At 35.0% G+C, this 14330-nt stretch overlaps 1 long non-coding RNA gene across 1 annotated transcript in view; it reads left to right on the top strand.

Annotated features, from left to right (window-relative positions):
• The window catches only part of LOC135969678 (uncharacterized), a 69832-nt gene extending 61848 nt beyond the window's left edge, over nt 1-7984 (top strand). The window contains exon 3 of the long non-coding RNA XR_010585039.1: nt 7495-7984. This is a non-coding gene — a long non-coding RNA (uncharacterized lncRNA). The remainder of the gene's footprint in view (nt 1-7494) is intronic.
• Nucleotides 7985-14330: the final 6346 nt, after the last annotated feature.

The raw sequence follows: 14330 nt of genomic DNA, 5'->3' as shown, positions 1-14330 counted from the left end.
TATTTAGTAGAGACTGGGTTTCACCATGTTAGGCTGGTCTCAAATTCCTGCCTTCAGGTGATCCACCCACCTCGGCCTCCTGAAGTGCTGGGATTACAGGTGTGTGCCACCGCACCAGGCCTGAGAGAAATTTATTATTAGGAATTGGCTCATGCAGTTATGGAGGCTGGCAAGTACACATGTGCAGTGTGGGGCCAGCAGACTGGAGACCCAGGAGAGCTGATGATGCAGATCAAGTATGAAGACAGTTTGCTGATGAATTCCCTTTTGCTAGGGAAGGCTAGTCTTACTGTTCTGTTCAGACCTTCAACTAATTTGATGACGCCAACCCTCATAATGGAGGGCAATATGATTTACACAAAATTTACTGATTTAGATGTTAATCTCATCCAAAACACCCTTCAAGATATACACAACATTAGCCTTCATATACCCAGAGAGAGATGTTGAAGTCCTAAGCCTCAATATCTCAAAATGTGAAGCAACGTTGCTGACACTTCAATTTTAGACTTCCAACCTCCCAAACTGTAAAACGATAAATTTGTATGGCTTAAGCCACGCAGTTTGTGGTACTTTGTGACAGCAGTGCCAGGAAACAAATACAGACTGTATGTATGACTTCAGTTGGAGATAACATCAAAAATGTAAATTTGAAGCCCTTCATTATAAAGTTGACAATTGGATTAAATGTCTTTAGGTCAATTCTAATTCACGATAAGTTCATTTTCTAAAACCTGTCAGGAACAGTTTAATGATAACCATTTCACCACAGTATCAGGGGAAAGACTAAGTTTTGGGAAATAGTTTAATAATTCACCAAACTGGCCTATGTTCACCACTTCAGTCCAACCATCAGTAGACTCTCGGAGCTGCACATGGTTAAGGTTCATATCTTACAAAGCAAGTGTGGTCATTTATGGGAGTGGCTGGTATAAGGTAGCTTTGCTCTACACTAGTCAACAGGCCCCCAACCAGTACCAGAGTGATTGTTGGGTTCAAGAGACCCATCAAATAGTTGAAACAAAGTTTTGGCAAGAAAGATTCTACTTTATTTAGCAAATTAAATTTCCCCTTAGAATGAAAAGAAGCCATTCTCCTAACAGTATGGTCCTAGTACTTTCTTCAGACCTAGATTCCTATGGTTGGTTTAAGTTGTAAAATTCTGTGTCTTTTCTTCTGTTTCTTGGCTGAAGGAATTGTGGCATAACAGATGTGCTTACCAGAGAGCCTGACACCAAGTTGATGCTCACTGGATTTGTTGAGAGAATAATCCACAAGTCTTGGGGTCAGACTAGTCTCCAATTCTAGCTCTGCCACTTTCTAGCTGATTGACCCAGAGTCAGCCATGGAATCTCTCTGACCTCAAATTTCTTCTTCATTAAAACCATAGGGAAAAACTCTCAACTTTCTCTCCTGTTGTTTTTCACAATATATTTGAAGAAATTTATCTTACTTTCAGAACTAGATAAAAATTAACGTGATTTTTAAAAAAAGATAATAATTATTGCTTTGTTTGCTTCACAGAATTGGTATGAAGATTGAAATGATAGTACATATAATAGCACTTGCCAAAACATAAAGTAATATATAGATGTAATAGATTATTATCTTGCTAATAGCATCACCATTCTCAAATTTCTGATTCAATATTGTCAATGCATATGCTCTTTTGAAAGCTTTAGATAAGAAAATTAATACGAATTGTAGTTTGTACAAGTGTATGCATGTGTATATTTTTGTAGGTTTAAGATGATTAATTTGTTTATTTAAAAATATAACATACACAGTATAAACACATAAAACTCCTTTCTAGCATAGTATTGCAGGTCCACAAACTGGTACACTGTATCTGTAATTTCTACATCCAAAAATATCTTAACAAAACTTTTTTTGTAAATAATTTGTAGAAAAATTGGACTTGAACTGATTATTTATAGTCTATTTCAATTAACATGACTATTCATACATTTTATTGTAGAAGTATATGAATCTTCCCTCTCATATAAAGCTTAAGAAAGCCAGACCAACAAAGATGGGGCAATTAAAGAATAGTACAAGTGACATGTTTAAGCTGCATATATTCAAGAGCTGAAGAGTATGGTACAAATAATAAGTCCTGTGTATTGTCAAAAAGGGAATAAAATAATTGTAGACTCTAGATCTACCTTCCAGAAAAGCAAAAACAATTTTATTGAATGATTCCTGGTATATTTGTTTAACATAATCCCTTTAAACAGAAAAGGTAGAGTTTCATTTCAGAAACCCTAATTTGTATTTCAAAAAAAAAAAAAAACAAAACCCTAAGTTCTATTTCAAAACCCTAATTTTTCTTGAACAAAGAAAAGTAGCCCGGATTCTTCAGAACTTTACTTTCATCAGAGTTGAACCATAGAATAACAAAGGCTGTGTGTCCTGGATGCTTACAACCCCTTATCACTCCATGAATTGGCCCCAAGAAGTGTAGGATCATTGTAAATCTTAAGAAATAGATAATTCGATTTCCAGGAGTTGGATTGAACTTAGAATAAGACTCATATAGGGTTCTTGACCTCAATATTTGCTCAGCTATCTTTCATGGCCCTGGCTTGTTCCATCTCATTTTTACAAGGCAGAGCCCTTCCAGCCCTCGGTTTCTACCCTGTCTGGTCAGTTTCACAGCAAGGTCAGAGTGCCCTGCATTAATTCCGGAAGCACAGTCCTTGCTGCCAGTCTCCTCCATAATGTTTTGCTATTTTCTCTCTCTCTCTCTCTGTCTCTAACTCGCTCGCTCGCTCGCTGTCGCTCTCTCTCTTTAAGCTGTATTTAAGCCTTAGACTACAGATATAAGCTCTTGGGTACTTATTTAAAAATCTAAAATACCTTGAATTTTCAATTCATCTGTCCTCCTTCACAAGGTCTTTTTACAATGTGCAATTTATAAAATGAAATAATATTTTTTTCAATAAAATTTATACAACTACCAGAAGATATGATCAAAAGCATTTCCACTGAACAAATGATTATTGTAGGATAGTGGCTAGAAGAAGGAAATTTAGAATGCAAGAAGCTGGATTCAAATTTCAGCTCTACCACACTTACTAGCTTTGTGACTTTGGGCTAGTAACTCAATCTCTTTGCCTCAACTTTCCCATCTGTAAAATGGAGGTAATAATACAGCAATAGACTATTCTGAGAAATAAATATAAAACACTTAGCCAAATTGTTGACATTTCAGAAACTCAAGAAATATTAACTTTTTGCCATTATCAGCAGTGAATAACCCTCCATCATTCCAAAGATTTTAGCTTGCAAAATGCTCCTAAAGGGTGTAACCCCATTTCACTATTGTCTGCTTCAGTGGCTGCCACACACCTCATGTTCTGATCCTAACACGGTCACCTACCTATGGAATCATGACATTCAAAGTCTGCAAGAACTGTGGGGAAATCTCACGCTTCATTTATTCAAATGCCACTGGCAAGTGTGACTGTGACCCAGAGTGTTAGCATCACTCTTTAGCTTATTTTACTTTATTTTTTCAGCTCTCAATTTTAACATTTCTGTTAACTACATTCATGCCGTGTCATTTCACTTGAAACTTTCTTTTTCCACCCCCTAATTAGAGACCAGAGACAGTGCTGGTAAGTTTGGACAGTTTGGACAGAACTGGCAGGAGGCCTACCTAACTACAACCCTTTAAAAACCCTATTTCTATATCTTATTAGTGGACAATGACAGAAGTAAGGCTTGTAAGCATCCAAACACTTGTGAGACAGCATGTCAGCTTTCAAATAGCATGCATTTAGACACACACTCAACTGTATGCACTGGTTCTCACATTCATTCCATTTTTGAGAATATAATACATCATCTAAAGTGAAAACTAACTTTTGAATTTCTCTTATTTACTACCTTCTGTGTGTGAGGCATTTAAAATATTTTTTATTAAGGTATTATTTATGAACAGTAATATTCACTCTGTAAGTTTTAACAAATGTATATAAACGCATCACAACTAAATCATGGAACAGTCCTATCACTCCAGAAAAATTTCCCTGGGCCCTTAAATCAACTCCTTCCCCCACTTGCAGCCCCTGGCAAACACTAGTCTGCTTTTTTCCTCTATAGTGTAGTAATTTTTCACATACGTTATCTCAGTTAATATTACTGATGATCTTCTGAGATAACAATATTACTCTATGTTATATGGCTATTTTATCATTAAAATAATATTTCTCATTTTCAATTATAAAAGTAACTGTTATTATAGAAAGTTTGTTTGGAAATTTTGATTATTTGTAACACAACTGCATACTGCTCTAAAGAATAAAAAAGGCTATTATACAGCTAAAGATATGGCCCTAGTTCCTTTTTATTAAAACTCATTCAATCTTAAAGGAGCACTTATTCAGAATCAATTTACTCTTAAATACCAAAATGGTAGCCCTAAATCCAAATATGTATCTGTGATGATAGTAAGTATAAATTACCTAAACATACCAGTTAAAAAACAGAGATTGTCAGAATGAGGAAAACAATGATATGCTGCCTATGAGAAACCCACTCTAAATATAACAATATGATAGGTTAAAAATGAAAGAATGGAAAATTATATACAATGCAGACACTATGCAACAGAAAACTGAGTAGCTACATTAGTATAAGACAAAGTAGACTTCAGAGAGAGGAAAATTACTAGGGATAAAGAAGGATACTACATAATTATAAAATGATTAATTTACTAAGTAGATTTAGGAAAGATTTATTAAGTAGATAACAATCCTAAATATATATGTGACTTATAACAGAGCTCTAGCAAATACTGATAAAACTGGACAAATAAAAATTATAGTTCGAAACTTCAGCTCAATTTTTCTTGTTCTGTCAACTCAGTAATTGACAAGGCAAGTAGAGAGAAAATTAGCAAAGATGGACTAAAAAACACCATTAACCAACTGAATTTAATTGACATTCACAGACTCTACCCAACAATAGCAGAATACACATTTTCTTCAGGTTGACCAAGAGCATTAACCAAGGTAGACAATATTAAGTATCATAAAACAAAACTCAGCAAATTAAAAAAATGAAAATCATACAAAGTATGTTTTCTGAATATAATAGAATTAAGCTAAACAAACTCAGAAATTCTAAATTTTAGCTGGTAAATGGTACAGTTTAGTAGATAAGAACTTGGGCCCTTGATTCAAATAGAAATGGATTTGATTGTATTACTCACATATTTTGGAAACGTTGACAGTTTAACTCTGGGTTGCTTTATTTTCTAAGTTATAAAATGAGCTTAGTAATTCTACACAGTTTTATAAAGACTAAAGTGATAATACATTTACATTAAGTGCTTAGGACAGTTTCATCACCTGAAGGTATTTAGTATGCATTAGCTCTTATGAGGAGGAAGGAGCCTTTGCTTGAGGCTCTCTTTTTTTTTTTTTTTTTTTTTTTTTTTGAGGTGGAATTTGGCTCTTGTTGCCCAGACTGGAGTGCAATGGTGCAATCTAGGCTCACCGCAACTTCCACCTCCCAGGTTCAAGCAATTCTCTTGCCTCAGCCTACCGAGTAGCTGGGATTACAGGCATGCACCACCATGCCCAGCTAATTTTGTATTTTTAGTAGAGACGGGGTTTCTCCATGTTGAGGCTGGTCTCGAACTCCTGACCTCAGGTGATCCACCCACCTTGGCCTCCCAAAGTGCTAGGATTACAGGTGTCAGCCACTGGGCCTGGCCGAGGCTCTTTATTTTAAAATAATGAAAAGTTTGAAAAATGCCTTTCCATTGATCCAACATAACTTATTTTACTTGAGTATCTTCACTTATCATTGTAAAAACACATACATACTGGGGACTGATTCACGTTCCAGAGACCAAATTTTGACTAACTGATAGACTGTATTTTTTTCAATTTATTCACATAGCCACCCCCTTGACAAGCCCCCTTGACTGATTAATATTTTTATAAAGAGTTAGGGTCTTGCTCTGTCATCCAGGTTGGAATGCAGTGGTGCGACCATAGCTCACTGTAGCCTCAAATTCCTGGGCTCAAGGGATCCTCCCACCTCAGCCTCCCAGGTGCTGGGATTATAGGCATTTGCCAACTTGCCTGGCTCCAATTCTGTTAATAAAAATGGAAACCAGGATTGAGAGAGATGATTCACTCGTTTAATAAGTTACTATTCAGTACCTAATTTGTAGCAGGCTCTATGTTAGATAATGGGGAAATAGCAGAACTTAGGATCCAAAGGGGAAGCAAATATAGTAAATTGTAATTAATTGAGCAATTACAATAAAAGGTACTGAATGCTGTGACTGTTGAAGTATAGTTTAATAGACAAAGAATACTTTCAGTTCAGCTTCCTTTTGCAGTTGCTAATCCATTATCCACCCTGGGAAGCATGAAGGGTAGAGAATAAGAGTACACCAAAACAGTTGGCTGAACTGGTGGATGACAGGCAGGTTGGGGAAGGGAAATACCCCTCAGATGTGTCCTAGTGTGTTCATAATGGTGTCATAAACCCAAAGAAGATTAGAATACATAGTTATAGGCTCACTACCCAGGTCATCTTTGAAGTTTAGAGATGCCAGAAGATTTTAAGATTCCAAAATTAGAATCTTCTTGCTTTCTCCAAGTGAATATGCTTACCAGTATTGCCAATGTGATTTTATGAGTATTTATCAAAAGCTGACCTAAGGGAAGGACTATGCTTGTGAAAAGTAGAAAAAAAATTTTTATAAAGAAGAGGTTTTCAATAACTAAAGATTCTAATGTCATATTACATTGCGGTTTTTCAATAATGTAAAGGAAACAGGTGTCTTAAGCCATTAAAAAAAAAAAAAGAAAAAAAAAAAAGAGCTAGAACTCAACAGGTGAAATGAGGTGAAATCAGATCTCTTGATCAGCATGTTTAAAAGTGGTTTCTCCAGATTAGGGAGGGCATGAGGAGCTAGACTGAGAAAAGAATTCCAATGACTGAAATAACAGACTTTTTGACTATACTAGGGAAAACAGTGACTTTAGTTTTGGATCTTTGGGCAAATAGCTACAGAAAAACCAGGGAGTTAAAATTAGCATGAGCATTTTCATTGGCTATTATGTTGGGCTTAGGACTGTTACAGGGACAATTAAATGCACTAAGAAGCTCGAATCAATTTCACAAAAGGTTTCAAGTAGCAACGTGAAATTCTTTCTTTATGGTAGATTGCAAAAGCTGTAAGAGCAGTGGCCAAACCCCTTAACAGAAACAATGCAACTTTCCTGGGTTGGCAGTGTCTCCCTGGATTGAGTGTGACAGAATAGTAAAGAATGACTTTGTCATCTATAAAGCTATTGGACATTCTTAAAAATTAGAAGATCCCCAAAAGGAGAACTTAAGACCTAATATCTGATCTTAGTTAAAATTGCACTGACCACTAGTATGAAGTTTATAAAGCATGCACAAGTATATTTGCTCAATCCTTATAAGAACTGCTAAGATAGGTTTTTGTTCCTTTTTTTATAGATAATCACCCTGAAGCCCAGAGAGGTTAAGTGACTCACCAAAGCTCAAATTACTGATCAGTGGCAGATTGGAAACTTCTTCCTTTTTGGATTCTTCACCTTTATTGGAATAGGATAATTTGGATATGTGAGTAATCTCTATGAAAATAGTGTTCAAAGATGCAAAAACAATTTTCAGAGATGCCACTCCTATATAAATACCAAGTTATTTTATGTTGAGTGTAGCTCATACCTTAAGATCTTGTTTCTTGGCTTGGCAAATGTAAACAAATGACTAAATTATAAATTCTTGTCAATAGCACTGTAAGATCTCATTTTTGTTTATTTGATTAAGTAATATGATCTTATTGTAGAAAAATTTGAAAATAGAGATAAACCAAAGGAAAGGTTATCCAATCTCCAAATTTTTGGCCAGAAAAATTACTGAATTAGTGTATCTCTTTCCAGTGCTTCATATAAATATATATATATACACATATATAAACTAAACATATGTACAATAAAATACATGTCTATAAAGACAGTTACACATTTAAAAATATGTATACATTTTAAATTTATATACACATATTTGTATATATTCAGTTATAAAGTAAAATAGAGACCATTTTATATATTCTGTTTATATATTGAATATTAAAAACTTGTTATGGACATCTTTATACTAAATAAATATGCTTCTATACCATCTTTTTGTGATATTGTTGGACAATTTCAATTTAGATTGTTATAAAAATACTGTGATGTGGTAAAAGGAATTTGAGGAGATACGGAAAAAAAGAAAAAAATTAGAAAAGAAAAATACTGCGATGAACATACTTGTAGTTATAACCTTGCCTAAATTCTCAGTTATCTCCTTAAGACAAATTTCTAGGAGTAATTTGATGCACATTGACAAATTGTCCTCGAGGAAGTTATACTTCCATCAGCAGTAGATAAAAGCTCTTGTTTTCATACATATTAACATGGAATATTTTCAGTTGATTCGTTGTCATTTATTAAAGTCCCTGTGTGCTTGTAGTTCTGTTCTAAATGGTTGGCGGGTCCTGAGATATATATGGGCAATGGTATGACAAGCAGACCAGTTGGGCTGTAAAGTTTAAATGAGATAATCCATGTACACCATATGTCAGAGTGTCTCTATATGCAGTAAATATTAAGGATATGGTAGCTATTTATTATTGTTGTATTTTAGCTGGGAAACTTCCTCTTCATCTCCATGAAGAAAAGTCTTTTTTTTTCAATATCCAAATAGAATATAATCACCTTTTTGATGCCTTTCTTAATTTCTCAAAGGGATGATTTAGATCCTTTTACTCTGCACTTAGCACACTCTATATATACTTCTGTTGTATGTCATATCACATTGTAACATAATTATTCTTTTATCTCTTTGACTCTCTCAGTACATTGTGAATGCCTGTGAATAAGGACCATGTCTTATCTCTGCCCACAGCACTAAGTACAGGTCCTGACAATTGATAGAAATGCAATAAATGTTTGTGACATGAGTGAACGGATGAAAAAGCAAAAGAATAAAGATTTTGCTCTTCAGATGGGTGACCTGAAACTTCCTCATGACTCCTTATCATAGGATGTAAAGTATGGAGAAAGTGGAGAAGGACTATGGTCCCAGTTCCCTTGGAAGTTGGCAATAGAATTAAGAAACTACAAGGCAGCTGTGCTGAAAACTATGGTTGAGGGTATCATTGGAGGTATCATCACAATACTTCTGATGTGCAGGTAAAAGCTCCTTCTTTTCTGCCTATGTAGTCAGAGTATGTCATTGAAGAGGAGAAGCTTGTCCAGTTCTCTGTGAAGGAGGGAAAGCTAACAAGCAGATTTTGATGAGGCTATCTACCCAGACTACATTCTCATTTCCTAATTCACATGGGTAGACCATTTCATTACTGTTATTCCCTCGCTCCCTGGCCATAACTGACAGAGTTAGGGTGGACACCTAATCCAGGAGGAACCAATCCATTCATTGTACTGAATCAACTGGATTCTGTCTCTTAGAAATTAAGACCCAGAGCCTGGCCAGACTCCATGTACTAAATGTTGGGAGATACCCTTAGATTAATTGCAAATTTTTCATTTTCACTTGTTATTTGAGCATGTTTGTTACTTCTAATTCAAGGAATTTTAACCAAGGCAGTAGGATCATTGATTTTACATGTATAGTAGTACTTTGAAAAATATTCTCTCTCATAGTAGTGCCAGGGTTCTGTCTCAAAATACATGTCAGAAGATGTCCTGCTGGTAGGGTGCCTTAAAGGCACTTCAGCCAAGGGGTTAAGATGGGCCTCAAAAATATTCTGTCTTGACTGATTTGGATGGGTCTTGGGGTATACCCTGGCCCATGCTGACCCTGGTGTAACCATGAGAATCTCAGGATTTCTGGACTAGCCTTGCATCTTAGCATATTAGTAGAGAGAAGGATTGCGATCCTTTGGATTGGAAGCAACCTGCTGATATAAGGACAAAAGTGGCACAACTTGCTAGGGGTAAAAATTTAAAAATATACATGTAGGGTGACTTATTCAGAGTTTTAGAATGAAAGGGGCATTATTCACAGTTATATCAGAACAACAGTTACAAAGTGAAATTGTCCTTGGCAGATAGGGCTATATTGTTACCATATCTCTGGGTGATTTGTAGCAATTTACATTTATTTAATTAATAAGGATAATAAGAACTGGTACTTATTTGGGAGTACTCATTTATTTTTCTTATTTTAAAATCAAATTTTTATTCATTGTGCACAAAAATTATAAAATGTACCTACATAGGAGGAAGGTAATAAAAAAATCCTATCATCCAGCTTTCAAGGATAATGACTTAATACTTTGGCATACCTCTTTCCAGATTTTTCTATTTATTCATATAATACATTTAAATAAAAAAATTAGACCATATTATTTGTATTATTGTATGTATTATTATATTATGTATTATCTCCAGTTTTACTAATTGTGCTTTAAAAGGCCACTCATTCTCCTGCAATATTTTTTCTTGTGAAATAAATGTGAGGAAGTCGGAGTGGTTTGCACACAGGATCGTGCTCTGAAAGATCTCTCAGGTTAGAAATGCGCTGTGAACTGTATACATAAGCCTATTAAAACATTTTAATTAGTCACCAAATCAAATGTCAGTTTTTTTTTCCCCTCTTCTTTCCAAATAGACAAAGGGAAACATTTGGAAGCAGGGCCTGTGCACCCCCTTGTGTCACCAGGGTGGAATGTGCTGCTAGCATTCACATTCCTTCCCTGCGTAAGAACAGACAGGCCTTCCAAATGCTAGAGAGGAAATGAGCTTTGCAAAGGGACACTGTGATGGAAATCAAAATACAAAAAAAGACAATGTAATTTGTCTTTATATCTGAAGGGATTTTCTGTACTCTCAACTGACCTTGACTTTTAAGTACATTATTAATTTTTTTTTTCTTTTGTAGCCTACCTTTGGTAAAATGCCATTTTGTATAAATAAAACAGTAGCATTCTCATTGTAGAAAATATTGAAAAGTGTATAAAAATTATTATAACAAAAGACCTAAAAATTGTTAACATTTTGATTTATTTTCTTCTAGTATTTTTTCTGCATATACACACATATACATATATCCATATATAAACCGTATAGTGGATAGTATGCTCTTATAAGGGCTTGCCTCTTGCTTTCTTTAAGTTGACGTTAAATTATCATAGGAAGGTCAGATTCCGTATCTATCTTGTTCCGGGCTGAATCTCCAGTGCCTAGCAGAATACATGGCATGTCGTAAACCTTTGATAAATGTTCATTTGATTACTGAATCTTACTGTATTTTGTAATTCACTTAACCATTTCCCTGTTGTACCTCATTTTCAGGTTGTTCATTATTATAAATCATACAGTGAGTGATGAACTTCTTTGTGCATAAAGCTTTTTCCACCTTCCTGATTTTTCCCTCAGGTTAAATTTCTTGAATGCAATGCTTAGATAAAGAAAAATTAAAAATTAATGTTCCAATCACATGATGTCAAGCTGCTTTCCAATTCACATAAACATAAGCAGGGCCTATGAGTAAATGACAGAGCTAGAAATCCAACTAAGATCTCCACTCCAGAGCCTGCTTCCTTGACACTATTCTATGCTGCCTCTCCATCTATCTGGTTAAATAATTGATTGGGCAATGATAATCTGAAGGCTCTGGTTAATAAATTGTTATTTATCAGGCCAATAATTCTAGCACAAGGCGGGAAGTTTTAGTTTGGCAGGGCTTTAATTTAGTGAAGCCATTCTGACTCCTGATAACACTGCCACCATTAGTCCAAATAGCACCTTTGTGTAATTTGGAAAAAGATAACCCTTCTCCAAGATATTTTGATGCCCTCTGCAGGAAAATTGTCTTAATAAATACATAAATCTATGAGTATAGAGGCATGAATTGCACCTTCTAGAGCCATAAGGCACAAAACCTGGACAATTCTATTTTCTAAGCTCTCGTGAATTCTGTTTAGACTGGAGTTTTGTGAGGCTATGATGTCAAGAAAAATAAACTATATTTTCAAAAGGAAGTCCCTTTTTGAAAATTATAACTTGCATCCTTCTTTTAATCTCTTGGTTCCTTTCCAGGTCTCTTTGTTTTTAAAATGTTTCCAGTGTTTCTGCAATCTCATCTACAAATTCTCTTGGATCATAAATCCTCACAGTTTAAAGTGTGATGGTGGAAAATGTTGTTTTACAATAAAATTATTTCTTTTTAAATGCTTATAAGCTATAATTTTAATATATTTAAATCCAGTTTCATGTGTATATTTGTATTTGAAATAACTTTAAAAGCATGGTTGTTAGAGAAATGTTAAAGTTTTATTTCTGTAATATATTCACCCAGATAATTTCTGTTATCCCTTCAATTATTTAGCCCTTATAAGATGTTTCCATCAATTTAAAAAGTATATTTGATATTCAAACATGACATCTTAGCCTTCAAGTGTAAATCTGTTAATATAAGCAGTGACTGTTTAAGGAAATATTGTTATAAAAAATTTCTGTAAATATCTTATTATCAGTGTCCTGACAAGATGAACAATTATGAAGACATCTGTACATTGATTTTTAATAATTGAAATACTGTTAAAGTATTTCTATAATGAAAGAAAAATTTTTAGTGGTATATTTTGTTTCTAATAACATTCTGAGATTTTTTTTTACATAGTAGACGAGGAATACATCTCAGTGAGAACAGATTTTTCTCTTCTATTTTGTTCTGCTGCTGCCATCTAGAGTGAAAGTGAAGCAAAGGAAGCAGGCTTCCACCAAGTAGTGCAGATTCTAGATTTAATCAGAAATAGGGAAGAGCTTAAATGATTTTTCTTAATTTTTAATTGATAAATAACAATTGTATATGTTTTGGGGTACAATGTGATGTATTAATGCATGTATACATTGTGGAGAAAGCAAATTAGACCAATTAGCGTATCCATCACCTCACATACTTACCACTTTTTTGTGGTGAGAACATTTAAAATCCACTTTTTTAGAAATTTTTGAAATATACAATACGTTATTACTAACTGAAGTCACCCTACTGTGCAAAACATCACCAGAACTTATTCCTCTTGTCTAACTGGAACTTTATACGCTCACACCAACGTTTCCCCTTTCTCTCTCCACCCTTTTCACCCCACTCAACTTCCGGTAACTATCATTCTACTCTGTGATTTTTTTAGATACCAAATATGAGTGAGACTACATGATATTTGTCTTTCTGTGCCTAGCTTGTTCACTTAACACAACGTCCTCTAGATTGACTCATGTTGGTGCGAACTTTTCTGCTTTTTATGGCTTAGTATTTCATTGTGTGTGTGTGTATATATGTATACATATATATACACATACATATATATATATATATATAACTTTAAATTCATTCGGCCAGGTGCTGTGGCTCACACCTGTAATCTCAGAACTTTGGGAGGCTGAGGTGGGTGAATCACAAGGTCAGGAGTTCGAGACTAGCCTGGCCAACGTGGTGAAACCCATTCTCTACTAAAGATACACAAAAATAACCAGGCGTGGTGGTGCGCACCTGTAATCCCAGCTACTCGGGAGGCTGAGGCAGGAGAATCACTTCAACCCGGGAGGCAGAAGTTGCAGTGAGCTGAGATCATGCCATTGCACTGCAGCCTGGGCAACAGGGCAAGACTCTGTCTCAAAACAAAAAAAATTATGCATCTGTTGCTGGACACTCAGATTGGTTCCATATCTTGGCTATTGTGAATAGTGTGGCAATAAACTTGGGGGTACAGGTATTTCATTTACATATTAATTTCACTTCCTTTAGATATATACCCAGTAGTAGTAATGCTGAATCATATAGTAATTCTATTTTTAGTTTTTGGAGGAACCTCCATACTGTTTCCAAAATGGCTCCATGAATTAACATTCCCACAAAATGTACAAAGGCTCCCTTTCATCCACATCTGCAGCAACACTTATCTATCATCTTTTTGATAACGTCCACTCTAACAGGTACAAGGTGATATCTCATTGTGATTTTGATTTGCATGTCCCTGGTGGTTAGAGATGTTAAGCATTTTTAAAAATTTATTTTTTATTTCAATAGATTTTTGGGGAACAGGTGGTGTTTGATTACACGAATAAGTTCTTTAGTGGCGATTTCTGAGATTTTTGTGCACCCATCACCCGAGCAGTGTACACTGTACCCAATGTGTAATCTTTTATCACTTACCCCACTCCTACCTTTTCCCCCAAGGCCTCAAAGTCCATTGTATCATTCTTATGCCTCTGCATCCTCATAGCTTAGCTCCCACTTATGAGTGAGAACATACGATG

The sequence above is a fragment of the Macaca fascicularis genome, chromosome 2 (assembly GCF_037993035.2).
Source record: "Macaca fascicularis isolate 582-1 chromosome 2, T2T-MFA8v1.1".
Taxonomy (NCBI): Eukaryota; Metazoa; Chordata; class Mammalia; order Primates; family Cercopithecidae; genus Macaca; species Macaca fascicularis.
Note: the sequence above shows the minus strand (reverse complement) of the source record. Positions and strands in the feature narration are given on the sequence as shown.